This window comes from Oreochromis niloticus, linkage group LG15 (genome assembly GCF_001858045.2).
Source record: "Oreochromis niloticus isolate F11D_XX linkage group LG15, O_niloticus_UMD_NMBU, whole genome shotgun sequence".
NCBI classification, from domain to species: Eukaryota; Metazoa; Chordata; class Actinopteri; order Cichliformes; family Cichlidae; genus Oreochromis; species Oreochromis niloticus.
The window spans coordinates 22,733,767-22,750,934 of NC_031980.2; the positions used below are offsets into that span (position 1 = coordinate 22,733,767).

General features: G+C 41.1%; 1 protein-coding gene across 3 annotated transcripts in view; it reads left to right on the plus strand.

Annotated features, from left to right (window-relative positions):
- The window catches only part of hivep2a (HIVEP zinc finger 2a), a 117,671-nt gene that overhangs the window by 55,000 nt on the left and 45,503 nt on the right, over nt 1–17,168 (plus strand). The gene's annotated exons all lie outside the window — the stretch shown is intronic.

Consider the following 17,168-nt stretch of genomic DNA (forward strand, 5'->3'; position numbering starts at 1 on the left):
ATAGCAAAACATTATTTTGTTATTTTGGCATTTGAAGTGACGATGACTGCGTTAACCCTCTGAGGTCTAGTTAATCGTTGGTGATAACTATTCCTCACCCAACCATGACCGTATGTTTTGGAGCAAGGTGACACTGAATTATATAGGAAAAAAATATGAATAGTTTCTGAAGAATTGATGAACAGGTTTACGTTCAGCCGCAAATCTCTCTGAATTAGAAGAGAAATACAAAAAAACTTAGGATCTTATTTTGAGAGAATTTCCAATCACATGTCATTCTCCAGAAGACTCAAAGGGACTGAATATTGGAGCTTTGAGCTGTTGTTAGATCTTATGCAGAGGTTTGACCTTCACGTGGAGCTAAATTAAGCAGAGGCTGTGCGGGCAATCGCCCTCCTCCTTGGGTGCGTGCCTCTGTAATCTGTAAATGTAACCCTTTCCCTTTGGAGACCTACTAGGGGTAACCCTTGTTTCTCTTTTCTGAACAGAGAAGTTTCTGACATATTTCAGAATTGTTAGAGAGGTTGATCTCTGCCTATACATTTTTATAGCGCTACTCTTGGAAAATTGCACAACCTATATATGCTGAGGTGTCAAAACTCGTCACTGAGGGTACTGGGGAGGCCGTTAAATGTCGTCTTTAGGGGGAAAGAGTTAAGATCATTGTTTTACTGCTGTGTTGTAAAATCCAACCACAAGTGTAGAAACTCACTACTGTTGTGAATCTCATACTGATTGGCTCATCTCTGGCTTGAGCATGGAGTACATGTAAATCTATAAGTTGGCCAGTGAGAACTAACCACAAGCCTTAAAATGTGATTACAACCCTGGGTTTCTAAGCTGTGACACACTTTACAAAACTAATAGATATAATTCTGCTTTCCTGTGGTCTCAGTGAAAATGCAGAATTGTATTCAGTCAGTTCAGATCAGCTTCTGTTTTGCCTTCTCTGCCTGTTGATGGCTAGTTGCCTTGTTTCTATTGGCCAAGCGGACATTCGTCACAGAGCAATCAACTTTCAACTTTCAATAGAATTTACATGAGATCTCTGGAGCTGCAAGCTGTGTTTGACGCTGCAGCAGACTGCCGCTGCTCATTGCAAGCCACTGGAAATACTGTGTTTCAGAGCGCAGCGGAGGTGGTTACATCCTGTCTGACTGCTTTACGATCCAGCGTGCTGGTTGGGCCGTGTCCTGCGTTTTGTGTGGACATGATGCCGATACGCCGATTAGTTTGGGATCCGTGATGCTTCAGTTACACAGCAATGCAGGGTGGTGCTGTACTTGTTGATGGATCTCTGTAAAAGTTCTGTTTTTACAGTTAATATTGCAGAACGAGTTATTCCAGTTTCTGTGCTCTTGTTGCCCTGGTTACACTGGTTTCTGTGGTATTATGTTATTTTGTCTTCTTTTCAAACTTTATTTCTGATTGTTACACTTTATTTTCTTTCTGATTACATGTTATTTCTCTTATCTTATTGATAACCTTTTAATGTCTTTATGGATCATAATGTAGAGTTTGCTTTCTCAGGTTTTATAGCCTCCTGACCTGGTTACACTTGTTTTCTAGTGTTTCTGGTGTTTTTATGAGCGCCTGGTTTGTGAACTGGCCGACTGGTTTCTGTGTTGTTTATTAAGGCCAACTAGTGTGAAAAAGAGGAAAATTCTTTTAATGTGAACCATTAGAGCTGCAGGAGAGGACAAAATTACAATGTGACCACAAACAGAAATGGAACTAGAAGTCAAATATAAAACACACACACACACACATTCCAGGGAGCCAAATTACCATCACCCGAGGTAGCTGAGATGATTTTGGTTTGACACAGACACTGCGGTTGGCAGACAGAGAAAGTATCTTAGAAAGCTGTAAAATAATACGTTACCTGCCCCAACGTGCTAACACACACACACACACACACACACACACACACACACACACACACACACACACACACAGAGCATTCTAAACATTGCCAGCACAAGATTAACAAGCCAAAACATGAAAAGACACCATGAAAAAAAAACAAAACAGCACCACAGAAAATGTTGCAATGAGAAGATGTGCCATGGTTATGTCACAGCGAAGATGTGATGAAGTGTTTTCTGATCATTCAAACACACACACACACACACACTCAGAGGCTTTCAGCAGCCTGCTGTGTGCCAAGGTTATGAAATAATTTGCGTGCACGCGCCTTTCAACACGATTCTTCTTTACGTCCATTCAAGCTGAGACCCGACTCTGGAAAGATAAAAATAGAACCTCGCTGACCTCCTCTTTCTCTCCCTCTCCATCCCTCTATCTCCTTACTCCCTCCCTGCTTTTCTGTCTCTGCTCTGATATTGTTGCAGCTGCTTTGCTCCAGTTGGGTAATGCTTGCACTGTAACAAAAGCAAAAAGAGGTGTTCGGGGTCGAGGCTTCGAGGATTTTTTTTTTTTTTTTTTACTCTCCCCAGTGGGAAATGTGGCTTTCATCAACACAGTGCTCGCTCACAATAATCCAAACATACAGAAACAAGAGATCAAATGACGCAACAGACAGTGATTCACCGGCAAAATGTGAGGCGAGAGTTTGTTTGGTGCAGTTTTGTTGCAAATTTGAGGTCCAGAGTGCAAAATAAACGGCAATGACAAACAATTTGAACTGGCTCAAATTACGGGTCACCGCAGTATTTAGATAGAGCTAAACAGCAGAATAATTCAGGGGTAAATTCACCCACGCTCGGTTTATTGACGGGGAGTGAGGATGCAGTTGCCCCGACAACCTCCAGAGGCGGCAAGGCAGGCGTCCGGCTGCGCTGATATCAACTTCAGAATAAATCCAGTTTGTTTTCGCAGCCCCCATGCACAGCAACGACCTAAATGGAAATACATGTTTGCATGCGGACAGAGAGGGGAAATGCACGCGAAGCAAACAGGTGGCAGACATCTGGGATAGTAACTTTAAACTAGCTGTGAGTATTGAAAATATTAACTCGTAAAAAGCAGCAGATTGTTGTAGATTTAGAACAAGCGAGCATCTGCTGTCAATTAAGATCTGAGCAAACTTGACAGCGATGACAACAATGTTTAAGGCTACTCAGCTGAACATGCTGAGTAGCCCTAAAGAGGAGTTTACAGAGAGCAAGAAAAACAACCAATGCGTCCTGTTTCCTTGAAAGGTCCAGGCCTTTTTAAGGGATGTAAATATCAGCTGGTTGAATGCCAAATTGAGAGATGGGGCACGGCGACTTCAAGGACAGAGGAGATGCGTGCCACTCTCGAGGTCAAAACGGACATAATTAGATAATTAGATCCTGCTTGGGAACCCTGCAGGGTTATAAATGTACTTTGGCCAAGCCAGAATGACGAGGGGAAAAAACATGCAGGGCAGTATATTAAAATGATGATTGATTGACTGATTATTCCTTTGAGGTCTCATGAAGAGTAATTCTAAGCCAAACCCCCGTCCGTGTATTTGTGAGAAAAATAAAAACGACTTCTATGGAAAAATATAAATAGTGTCTCATGTGTTACTTGGAAAGATTTTTGAGGCCATAGGGTTCGAGTTACTTCCTACTATTGATGAGGACCTAGGCCTCGGAGACCTGAGTCATCCTCTTTGTCATGATCACTGTCGGCACATCTCCAAACACCTATCACAGATACCAGCGGTGGAAAGTATTTAAAGTGGTCCTGGGATGCATATTTTTATTGTTGGACTCTACTAGACAAAAGTAGTTTTGCATTATCTCGAGATCTGATTAATCAATTTTTAACTGTCTGAAACACGTTGTTTTATTTCACTTTGCTCTGATTGGCTGTGGTTGTATAACATTGTATCTATATTTCCATCTACATATGTGTCTGTGGGAAGAAAGGAACTTTTTCCTTTCAAAGATGCCACTAATTGTCTGTTTTAAAGCTTTTCATCCTCTTTGTCATGATCACCCTTTTGGGCTGACTATAGTTCGTTGTTCCTTGATTTGATTGGTTAGCCTGTTGTGGGCTTTAAAGGACAGTCCAGTCTTATCTGAGAATTATTTTTAAAGCTCCAGCCCATTTTTCTGTTTCCATGCAAGACTTTCCAGGCATGCTAGCTTACAAAAGCCATGTACTTTAATATCTACCATTTTCTAATACAAAGAAAAATATTGTACTTGTAATATTGTACACTGCTACAGTTGCCAGTACAGGGTAATTACTTTGTAATGCTGCTGATCTTTTGTTGCACAAGTATTTGTTATATTGCCCGAATAAAAATAAAATATTTTGTGCCTTTTTCATTGAGACTCAAGAGACTGAGTCTCGGAGTGCACTGCAGACAACTGTGGGATGCTTTAATTTGACTATTTCCCACTATAGCACCTTCTTGAGTCAGCTGTAACCTTCAGCATTTTGCTGAGCGCGCAGTAGCATGGAATGAATAATGGGCGAGGGTCAGTACTGTACAGCAGCCTTGTTGTACTCTATTAAACTGTATCAGCATACAACAGAAAAGTACAGTAATGGTGCTGGCACATATGTGGTAAATAAAAATGTGTAACTAGTCAAGCAGCACAGCCACATTTCATGAAAAATCAGCTGGTTTACAGCAAAGCGGACATCACGCCATTTCAGTCATTGGTCAATCAGAAATGATGTCATTGAGCCACTTCCTTATTCTGCGGTGATGAGGGAGTTTTCTGAAATCCAGAAATTTGTGTTAAGAAGAAGTTGGCTGGATATGTAACTGGATGTTGGTGACACTGAAAGGGTTTCCACGAGGAGCGATTATCATTTCAGGTCAGATCTTTCTAAAAACGATCAGAACTTCAAGATCAAAAAAGCTGCTAATAACTACATGTGTTAGAAATACATCTTTGAGTTTTCTTTTGACCAACTGGGGACTGGTCCAGGGTTTAGAAGGAATTAATAATTTTGCAGCTGACCCAGAAACACAGCACTGGGTGCGGGCCTAGAGGCTGGTTTGGTTTCTGTGTTAACATGTAATGATAATAGCTTAGTGCCATTAAAATCACTTAAGCTTTGGGTTTGCACATCAGCAGAAAATTAAGTTTTTAAGTGTTTCATTTTTTCCATGAGGTAATGGATAATTTTGTAAATCTAGAAGATATTTATTCTTGTTTGCATGCAACAGTGTGACCATGTGCTCTTGCACTTCTTTCGCCTTCATTTAAAACCCTGATTTAGAAGTTTCAGTTTTAAGGTTAAGGGTTAGAGGTCAGACGGTGAAGCTTGGACATGTCACTGAGGGTCCTCGCGGGTATAGAAGAACACATGTGACAGGGTCTGAAAAGAAAGCTGCATCTGTTTCCTCTTCTCCACTGTTGCCCAGTTCGTGTGGTTTTATTTTGAAATGTGAAACTATTAAAAAAAAAAAAAACAGGTCTCTAAGTATTCAGTACCTTTGGTTATTTTTTTGAATATAATTCTGTTTGTGTTTCACTTTTTGTTTAATCTTTCTGTGTGTGTGTGTCTCTCTCCCCCTCTCCTCCCCCTCTGTTCAGTTCAATTCAAACATCCATCATTGGCACGGCTGTCACTACTGTGTTGCCAAAGCAATAAAATACATAACAATCTGGGACTCTGTGCGTGTGTGTGTGTGTTGGGTGTGTGTAGATGTATTTCCCATCAGTCATGGTCATCCTTACCCAACCCTTTCCCAGAATCCACCACTGACTCATTTGAAGTAAACCTCGAGTCAGCTGTTTGACTTAAAGCTTACAGAGGAGACGTCTGTTATTCTGTCTGAATGTGCATGATGCTCTGTATGATCACAACTAGTCACACCTGTGGAGGTATTTGTATCCTGCAGAACTGGATAGGCTGGTTTTTTAGCTGGTTTTTTTTCGTTGTGCGATGCATGTGTTTGTAATAAAATTGAATGTAGGAGCAGCTTAGGTTTCCTTAAATGGGAAAAAAAAATGTCATGCTTTAATAAAAAATCCTGCCACATGTAAGATGTTTGTGGAAGATTTAAAAGAGGTTCTCTGGGGTGAGCATACATGTGCTGACGTACAAACGGCCTTGACGACACCTGACATGGGAAGCAGCTGGCAGCGTCTCTCCGACCAGATATGATTAGTGGTTGTTGCTTAGTTCTTTCAGTGTGTTTACAGAGGGACCACATCAGTGGCACGTGTGGAAAATCCCAAATTATTCCCATGCAAATACCACACGGACAGCTTCACATGTGATGATGCAGGGGATCACAGCAGTGGCAGAGAGCGTTTGAAGCACTTTAATGGGATCGTGGTCCTGAGTTTGTGATTGGGCATGACAAGCAGAATCAGACGGAACTTGATTTAATGTGTTATTTTGTGGAACCTGATTACACGTTTGAGCTGTAAGGAAACATGGATCCGGATTTGTGATGTAACAGGCGATAGCTCGCTGTGATGTGTGGTGACAGGAAAAAATGGGAAAGCTGGATGGAAATCTGCTGTTTGCACCACAAAAATCACAATTACTCAAGTTTTACACAAGTACTGTTTTCCACTTCTGAAACATCTACTTCATTACATGTTGAGGGAAATATGATAAACTACGAAATTACGATGTGATATTTTTATTTGTATTCAAGGAGGCTCAAAATGCAGTTTAAAAATCACTGTCTATCACCTGAGTGTCAACCTTAAGTGTCTTAAGGTTGTTTAATTTTTAATTTTTGCTTCATTTGGTACTTTTTTCCAGTTCAATTCAATTTTATGGATAACCACAACAACAGTTGCTTCAAGGTGCATTATTGTAAGATAAATGCCCTGCAATAATACGGAGAAAACACCAACAATGAGACAACCCTCTATGAGCAAAAAGTTGGCAACAGTGGAAAGGAAAAACTCCCTCTTAACAGGAAAAAAAATCCGGGAGAGCCAGGCTCAGGTCAGAGCACCGGGTCAAGACAAAAGACAAGCGAGAGATTAATAACAAATGATTAAATGCAGAGTGGTGTATAAACAAACCCTAGGTCTTTTACAGTGTAACTAAAAGAGGGTTCAGGATCCAGCCCTAACTATAAGCTTCATCAAAAAGAAAGTTTTATGCCTAATTAAAAGTAGAGAATCCAAACTGGAAGCTGTTTCCACAGAAGAGGGGCCTGAAAGCTGAAGGCTCTGCCTCCAACAAATACTCTAGAACGTATTTGTTGGAGGCTAGAAGTAATCCTGCAGTCTGAGAGGAAAGAGCTCTAATGGGGTGATGCAGTACTGTGAGGTCTTTAAGATAAGAGGGGTCTGGTTGTTCAAGCCCTTATATGTGAGGAGAAGGTTTTTTCAAGTAGAACGGTGCTCTCTCTGAAGTAAAAACTGTGAGTACTTCTGTCTTTGACGGAAATCAAGCGTCTCTGTACAAACTGAGCTGTCAGTAGGATTGATTTACTTTGCTTTCTTGCTAAAAAGGAGTAAATGTATTTATACATTAGTAGTGTCAGCCCTGTCATTGCCATGTGAGCATAAATCAGTAGGGCTATTTTTGTTTTCTTCACTGCTATGTAAGCTACGACAAAACGTCACCCTGCCAAATCATGCAGGGTAAAGCATATATTTCAGGTTAAGTTGTAATTAATGTTCATGTGAACCTTAATGTAAGCTAAAATGAAAACTAACTGAAACTAACGCTTCTGTTAATCTGCTTGTAGTAATACTTTGAGTGGTCAGCTAGACTAGAAAAGATGCAGTCACTTTAAAATAATCAAGGAGCATTGATAAATTTACTCTTTGTCTATTTTATCAAACTGTTAACACCACCCGGATGAAGAACTGTTGGTGCATACTGTTAGTGAGACTCAGGTTTCAGTGTTGGTCAGGAGTTTGTACTGTAACATGTTTCATTTCTTGGATCTTGCACCGATATGTCATCAATGTGAAAAGCTGCGGGCTTTGAAATGTAAACCCAGCAGTCGCTTGCAAAGGTTGGATATTTTATGCTAATGCATTATATTATTATAAAAAGTACTAATCGCACAGGCTGTGGATGAACTGTACCTTACTTGTCATTTGTGCCCATCATCACATACTATCTATGTGGGTGTGTGAGAGTGTGTATTGTTTAATGCGTGTACACACACGTTGGCACCTTCACCGCAGTGTGACGGCCACAGGTGTCGAGGGCTGGCTTCTCTGCACGATGGAGACAATCAGGTATTCACGCTTCAGTGGCTCCGAAAGACAATAAAACGTAGGTGTCATGCTGTTTCATCCTCACCCAGACATACTTACGCACACTGGTAACAACATGCAAAGATTAAGAAAGCATACATGCAAACATGCATATGCCCAGTAGCACTCCACAAAAACAGACCGCACACGTTCCTGTGTGAACACCAACACTGACAGGACACCTGAATTCCACAAGGTGTTCATTCAATAGCAGGTGTGAGTTAATTGTTTTGACTGTGACGTGCGAAACTTTTCTACAGTTGTTTTGTGTTTGGCACATCCAGAAATGACCTGATCAGATCTCCACAGAGTACCTTCTTTACCAAATAGGGTTATATGTTAAGGTCATGTAAACAGTTTTCCAGATATTTGGTAAATAATTCGATATTTTTAATTTATTTTTAATGTGGCTTTAAGCTAGACCACACATAACCATTTAGATTTCTTTAACTGTATAAGGGTGTTTATTATTGTGGCCTCTTCTTTGTCAGTTCACATCTGAGACCAGAACAGCAGCTCCGAGTTTCTTAAGTTTCAATTCATAAAACATTTTTAATAATGGTAAACCAAATCATGTCTTTTCAATGTTTAATGAATTGAAAAATAAGCAGGTTTCAGCCATATGAACAATTACTAACAATTAATACTAGTAAATGTAGCCAGTAGACTGAAAATTACAATTGTGGAGATTATTGATATGACGGTAATAAACTGGTGAAATAGAAGTGTTATCTCTTTACCTTTGGGTATTCAACACTGACATACACAGTCTAAATAAATAATAGAAATAAACTAAGTCCTAAGTCAGCCGCAGTTGTAATGTTTCTGTTATCCAGTAACGTAACATGGAATGACATGATAAGTAGAGTTTTAGGTGACATCACATCATTACAAGAAAGCTCAGGAAAGGATGAGCTTTCCTCTACTCATAGGTGATTTTTCTAGTGCTGGATAATTTTTCAGTCAGGTGCAGTAAGTAGCCATTTACTTAGTTCACAACTATTACAAAGAGTAGAGCCCTGCACGTGAAAACATTTCTTTAAACCTGCAGTGCAAACATCAGGACTAAATCATATCGGTTTGTCCTTCTTCACAGCAGCCCCTGGCCCTTTTACCCTGCAACCCCCAAACAGCAGAACGATCTACAACTCCAGATTGAAATATATGACTCTCTGTATTTTCGTATGTGATCATCTAGACAGCAGTAACAAAGGAAAGGGTTTTCCAACATTGCTAAAATTAAGCTCTGGCAGGAATTTTGCTGTTGTTAGTAATTGAAATTGCTGCAGCATGTGCTATTTGGTGATCACAACTCGCAGTTTGATTTTATTTTTACCTTTGGTTAATGTTTTAAACATTTGTAGCTTGAAACAGAAACAAAAATTGAACAGAGTTTTTCGTAACTGTTATTCACTGCAACTCTGTCACACACACACATTCATACAAGTGCTTTTTTTCAATACCTAAGCACTTTGTCTCTGTCACTTTGTAACTAGTGTCCAGCAGCTCTGAACAGTGCCTTCTTCCAAACAGGCCTCAGCTCCAGTCATGTGACTTAAAACTATGTGTTTTCTTTACTATTTATAATTCAAAGCAGTTATATAGAATTATTTGAGTAGTATTTAGTAGGCTGGGGAGTCTTTCCTTATTTTATTCTCATTTTGAAACTTCACTGTTTTCTTAGAGGAAGCTCTTATTTACCCCCTCTCCCATGTGACTTGAATGCAGCATTCTTGTGAAGTTACAGTACTGATTGAAGGGGCTTGCTGCAAAATTCTTGAGGGACTCAGATACCCAGAATTCCACAGGCTTGATAGTGCTAAAGTTCAGATGGATATTTCTTTTAAGAGCAGATGACAGGAGGAGAGGAAGTAAAGAGGAAGGGTGTCATTCATGTATCTGGTGTCAATAGGTCATCATCATTAGGCTCCACCCACACTCATTCTGTGTGTGCTTCACAGCATGTGTTTCCCATCTGGTTCCACCCAGTCCCTCAACACTGACTTAATGCTGACCTCTTTTTCCTCATCTTTCTTCTTTCTCTTGTTTTATTGTTTTGTTCTTTCTTTAGCAGCCAGAGCACATCTCTCCCTCTCTCCCTCTCTCTCGCTCTCTCGCCGGCTTTCCCTCACGTTATTTCTCCCTCTCCCCTAACTCTCATTTCCTATCCTCGTCTTCCCTTGCTTTTCATCAGTGTAACACAACACCTTGACCTCATGCTTTTTCTCCGTTGTGGATTTGTGTTGAGTGTGTGTGTGTGTGTTTGACAGTGTGATGTCATCGCTCCAACTTTCCCCAGCCAGATACCACAGAGATGCCGTCATCTCCCATCTCTCTCATTTGCTGCCTGTCATTCTGCCTCCTGTGTCGCTAAAGATAACCGTCAACCAGTCATTTAACATAATTAAGGGTCTTAAAGTCCCATTTGTTCTACACGAAGGGGGAAATCTCTGAATGGGGGTGAGGTCACTCCAATGTTGTGCCACTTGTGTCATGACTTACTTTCAATCACGTGCCAGTTTACACACATTTCGGCTCTTTAATTACATGTAGCAATCTGCCTTTGTCTTCCTCTTCCATTAAGATCCTTACACTTGCTGCCAGAAAATTCTTGAAACAAGTGAAGTGAATTGGAAACAAGTGGAATTACCTCATTCCCTTGGCAGAGCTGTTTTGATTCGCCTGAAGGACGAAGCAACCATTCAGGACTCAGATCTGATCTAAATTACAGCTCTAAATCACTGAGATTTGTGTTTTTGTAAATTTCCCAACCTTTCCCGTGCCAAACAAGCGGAAAAACATCCAATGGTCCTCAGCAGATTGTTCCAGTGCTTATTGCTGTGATACTTTAGCATACTCTGTGTTGTCTTTTACAAGTTTTGACACTTTATATTACTGTGTTTGTCTAAAATTACAGAGGGAATGTGAGAACTTTCAGCAGCTCAGACCTTAAGGCTACATGCACACAATGTCCTGATAGGTGTGTTAGCAAAATGCTTCTGTTACACTCAGACTCCTGAAAACAATTTTTCCCATTGTAAACTTGAAACAAGGCTTTTAGAATTAACACTAGTTCTCAGACTGAGACCGAATCTGCTATCCAAACATCCCCAGTAGAAAACTCATGGACGGCATCCTCTCCTTGCCCAAGCTTGCTAGTTAAAGCATGCTAGTCTGGTGAAAACTATTATATTTAAAGAGTTTTCAGGTAATGATTTTATTAAAATAGAGCCTAACGGAGGGTGTTTTGGTTCTTATTAATTGCATGTGATGCTGGCTTCAAAAGTGAGTCAGCCCTCGCGGACTCTGATGTTAAAGTGCTGAAATTTATAGCAGAGATAAACATGTTAACAGGCTTGCATGAAAAACGGTTTTCAGTCTCTTCGTGAGTTTACTGGGGTGTACTTTTTATGGCTTATAGTTTAAACTATGTTCTTAATTACTAAGACTTAGAGTTGTGGATTATTAGGAGTGTGACTGCTTGTGGTTATTTCTACCTTTTGGAGCATATTTAATGCAATTATCTGACCAATAATATGGCTTGCTGAGTGTTTAATTGGACTAAAAGCCCATTAAATAAGTTGGCGTTCCAGTTTTGGTGAGTGAAGCTTACTAACTAGGCCAGCGTTTAACATTTGGCATTAGCTGCTAACTTAGCACTCCGCTCTCTCATGGACTTCCAGCTCTGTCATCACGTGAGGTTTCAAAATGGTGTTTTATGTTTTTTGATACTTTATTTTAGTTTGTGTGTGTAAAATTCAAAGGAGTGTGCTTGAGGCTTCAAGATGGAACGTCACAAACTACTGAGTGATGTCGCATTATCCATCTTTTCTATTCACTTTCTCATATAAACTGCTCTAGCAACCTCAGATAATTAAGATAATTCCTTAATTGTAATCTCCCTTGCAGGTAAGTACTGCCTGCTAACTTAATTTATCAGTTCACCCTTTGGTATAACATACAAAAGGCCTTTATGAGTTTCTATTAGACATCACGGGACAAATAACTGGACACTCTGTTCACACAGTACACAGCTATGTTAACACCTTTGTGGTCAGCAGATAACCTCGTAAACACGAGCATCAGTCCAACAGAGTAAAGCATTACCCTTGTTGATTTTTTTTTATTGCTGTAGCAGAATTGTGCCACGCATGCTTGCCATCTTTTATTGATATATGTGGGCAAATAACGGCCATGCAAATATATTTCTGTGAGCCAACAGTGGGGTGATGTTGTCTTATTAACCGCCATCGTTAATTTAGAAACACTCACCAGTCCAACCTGATGTCCACATTACATTTGAAGGAGGAGAGGTGTGTTGTGACCCTTCGGGCTTTTCATATCTTTACAACTTCCGAGGCCGGAAGTTGGAACTTACGTGGAGCACTTGAAGGCAGCATCAGTCTTCTCATGTACTCCCTCAGTGTCTGCTGTCTCCCTGAGCGCTATCATTCTTCCCATTCAGCTTCCTGCCCTATAAATATTTGAGTAGCCCCATTAGAGAGTGAGGTAATCTTAACACACACGCTCACGCACACACTCACGGCGGCTGCCATTAAGGCGTAGTAGTGGATAATAGTCTTGTCGGAGTGTTAGACCCCCGAGCTAACGGTCTAATTAAGAGCGAAACAGGTTTAACGAGTTTAGACTGTTCATTAAGCCAGAAACCTGATTAATTAACAGTCGAGGGGGAGAGTTCGCTAACGAGTCGCGTGATTAATTAAAACTACAGACGACAGAAAGTGTAACTTTAAATGGGGAAAAAGGTGAGGGATGATTACTACCAACGGAAGGAGGGGAGAGAAGAGAAGAGAGGGGGGAAAAGAAGAGAGGAATGAATAGAAACAGGAGATAGATGATGGAGGAGAGGGAGGGAGTGAGGTATGAAACAGAGAAATAGAGTACGAGGAAGAAATTGAAAGAGTGGGAAAGGAAAGATGTGAAAATGGAAAAATGAAGAAAGATTAAAAGAGAGCAGAGGAGTGAGAAAGTGAAGGATTGAGAAGGACGAAAAGCCGAGAGAAAGTCTCCTCCCATGATTCTCTCCAACTGAGAGATGGAGAGAGAAGTGAAAGGGAAGGATGGAAACTGTTCCTGCTTTTGTCAACCAGAAATGACTGAAAGCCATTGAGAAAGAGAGAAAGAGGGAGGGTGGCGGAGGTCAAAAGACATCAAGACATTAAAACAAAGAAAGACTGTTGAGAGAAAAACAAAGGCTTAATACAACAGCCTCTCACGCTCTCACTCCCTCTCTTTCTCTTTCATAAATACACACAGTCGCACAAATGCAGATTCCTGAATCTCTCCTCTTTGTGTTTGGCTGAGTCGTGTGACGGCTCCCCTCGCTGGACATCTGAGGTTGAACAATTTGACCTCGAGAGCTAAGGGATCAAAATGTTTAGCACGCTGGAAGAGAAGAAAGAAACACTTCTTTCTCCTTTCAAAATAATGCTCTGATTATTTTGTGTTTTCCTGTTCTTATTCCTCATGACTGAGAAATTGACTAACAACTCCACTTAATTTGTTTGTGGCTGTAATTCTTTTTGCATTAAGTTCCACACATAGAGGAAAAATAAACCGCATCATATCCATCGATTTTTTTCATCCTAGCATGGGAAGAACACGCACACTCCACACAGAAAGACCTCAGTTGGCCGGTTGATTCAAGCCATGTCCACCATCCTTCCTCTAAACTGTATTATTGTATTATTTTTTTTAACAATCTTCTGTGTCACTCTTTAGCAGAAAGTCTGTGCCAGTGCAAATAGATGTATAAAGAATAGAGCTTCAGATCAGTGCCAAATCCAATAAGCCAAAAGAACACGAAGCACCTGTCATGGGAAATGCGATGGGACAGTCAACAGCTTCAGTAATTCTTGGCATTGCTTCTCCAAGTCTCCTTATTCTTTGGGCTACACGACTTACAGTAAATCGTGTGCTTCCATCTCACCCTATACCTCTGTCACCTTCGCCTTATTTTCCTCCTGCTTTGCTGCTCCGTATTCAGCATCCTTTGTCCAACATATCCACTGTCCCCCTTCTGCACAAACTCTTGCCTCCCTAACTTTGCCTTCAAAAGACTCAGCCTGAGCACTATTCTTTCAATATCTGCCATCCAAGACAGTAGAGCTGGAGTCTGTTCCACAGTGCTTATTGAGACAGGTGTTCATATTAAGAACCACAAAATAACATGGATGAAAATCTTGAAATAAATATCAAAAAAATATTTCAGTTGTTATAAATACACCTGGGTAGCCCATCTAGTCATAGTGTACTAATGCATTTGAAATCTTCTGAGGTATTCAAGTAGTCTGATGTGTGGTGCCTGCAAATGTTTTAGTAGTTAATTCACATAATTTTCAGTTGCCTCTTGACCCCTCTCTCTAAGTGTACAGGTCAAATGTTAATGTGTTTCCTAGCTTCCTATACTGTGTTATAAAGTAATGGTAGGCTTGCGAAACATTAATTTATGGAATCGGAACCAATTACATAAAGGGGTTGTATGTGTGTGTGTAGTACTATAGTGTTTTTGGTCAATTGTAGGTCATCTCTAAAGCACTGCTGATTCAAATCCTTTGCGGCTTAATGATGCTATCAGCCAAAATTATTAAAAAGTAGTAAATGTAGCCACAGTACAGCTACCATGGTCTAATTAATACAATAATTCAAGCACATTTGCAGTCTGAGCAGTATAACCATCCATCCCCATGCAAAGCTGTGGCTGCTGTGCAAAAAAGGCTGAGCAGCCGCAGCTGTGCTCACAGCCAGTGGCTGCGTAGCGTCAGGGATCCACATGTTTAACAGAGTAATGGGCAGCAAATGCTTTATGTAGAGCGTCACATCATCGTTCATGCCTTTCCCTGAACTTGTGGTGTGTTGCAACTGGACTAAAGCGACATATCAGCTGTTCGTATGGCTCAGGGAAGAAATGCAAAATTTAATGCAAGGCAGTGCAAAGTTTACTGCGAGGTAAACCAAAAGTATTGTAAGAGAACATAAAAGTTATTGCAAGGAAAAGCAAAAGTAGTTGTAGAAGAAATACAGCTTTTTTTTCCAATCTTTTTTTCCAGCAAATTATATGGTTCACCTCGTGTGATTTTGTTAATGTTTTGTAACCCCGCGTTGAGGTTAAAGAGGCTGCGGCGGTAAAGAAATAAGACTGTTGAGGGAGGTGGTTGGGTGAAGTGAGGAGGAAGTTGGAAAGAGAGTCGAGAGGAGAGTACAAAAGGAAACAGAGAAGGGAGAATAGCGATGAAGATACAAAGAAAAAAAGGGGGAAGAAACAAGAGGGATCAGGGGAGGACTGTGAGCTGTGGAGGAGGAGCAGGTGCTGCTGACAGCAGCTTCATCTGTTCCTTTGGTTTCCTCACCTTCTGTGTGTGCATGTGTGAGACAAGACAGTAGTAAAGACTGCAGGAGAAAACGAGAACTGTGTCAAGCCAATGTGTGTGTTGTATTGATCACGCATGTGGTTTTGCTCTCATGTGTTTATGTAGCGTAAAATGGGCATTTACCAATGACGCTGTTCTAGGTGACCAAAATTCCAGAAAACTCGAATAAAAGAGTCATGGTGATAATGTGAGTCATGATGTCAGATGGTGTAACGGTCTTACATGGAAAAAAAAAAGTGGATCGGTGACACAGTCACTGTTTAAAGAAAAAAAGCAAAAGACAGAAGTAAAACATGCAAAATAAAAAGTTGCTGCCAATTCAGTGTTTATGAGACGTTTATGAGATCCATGTTCCACAGTGTGGCCTACAATGACCTTATAAGCTCCTCAGTGTCAGGGCGAAATCCAAATAGTTTTTTACTTCTGGAAATGAGAGGCACTCCACCATGAGGCAGTTCCACTCTTTTCCGGCTGAAAAGGGTGGAGTGCCCACTCCGGGTCAGGGACGAGACCCTGCCCAAATTGGAGGAGTTTAAGCAGATCGACAGACGGAGTGGTGCAGCGGCTGCAGTGATGCGGACGCTGTACCGGTCTGTTGTGGTGAAGAGGGAGCTGAGTGTAAAAGCGAAGCTCTCAATGTACCGGTCGATCTACGCCCCTACCCTCACCTATGGTCACGAGCTGTGGGAAGTGACCGAAAGAACGAGATCGCGAATACAAGCGGCAGAAATGGGTTTCCTCCAAAGGGTGGCTGGACTCTCCCTTATAGATAGGGTGAGAAGTTCGGCCATTCGGGAGGGGCTCAGAGTAGAGTCACTGCTCCTCCACATCGAAGGAGCCAGTTGAGGTGGTTCGGGCATCTGACAAGGATGCCCCCTGGGCGCCTCCTGGGTGAGGTTTTCCGGGCATGTCCCACCGGGAGGAGGCCCCGGGGCAGACCCAGGACACGCTGGAGAGATTATATCTCTCGGCTGGATATAATCCAGGATAAGCTGGAGGAGGTGGCTGGGGAGAGGGAGGTCTGGGCTTCTCTGCTTGGGCTGCTGCCCCCGCGACCCGGCCCCGGATAAGCGGAAGAAAATGGATGGATTGATGGACTTCTGGAAATATTTGATTAGGTAGAACTTCCTTGGACATAAAATGCTTACACTAGTCTTTCTTAGTGACAGTCATCTGATTTATTTGTTACATTTTTCTCCTTAATTAATTCTTAATTTGGTTTTTATTAAGGTGAGTGAGCCTTCACCAGATACCTTTGTAATATTTTTTGCTGATAAACCCCAGGAAAAAGCTAAGGATTGCACATTTCGCTAAGAGTTAACCACAAACACTAACAATCAATACCATGTAAAGCGACAGAGTCTGTCTCTGCATCTGTTTTAAATTTCCCACAGATACTTGTTTATCAGTATCTCAAAAATGATCCATGTGATTGTTCCAAAAATGAGCATATGAGTGTCTCATGATCCTACAGCACTGTGGTTAAGATGTGGTAGAGTCTAGGCACAGAAGCTACTTGGTTACATTTAGGGAAGGGGTTAAGTCCTAGTTAAACGAATCCATGTTTACCGATCAGTCGCTGCAGGTTTGTGCTAATTTAAAAGTGAAATACTACTTCTGTTTGTTCCAGTAGCAC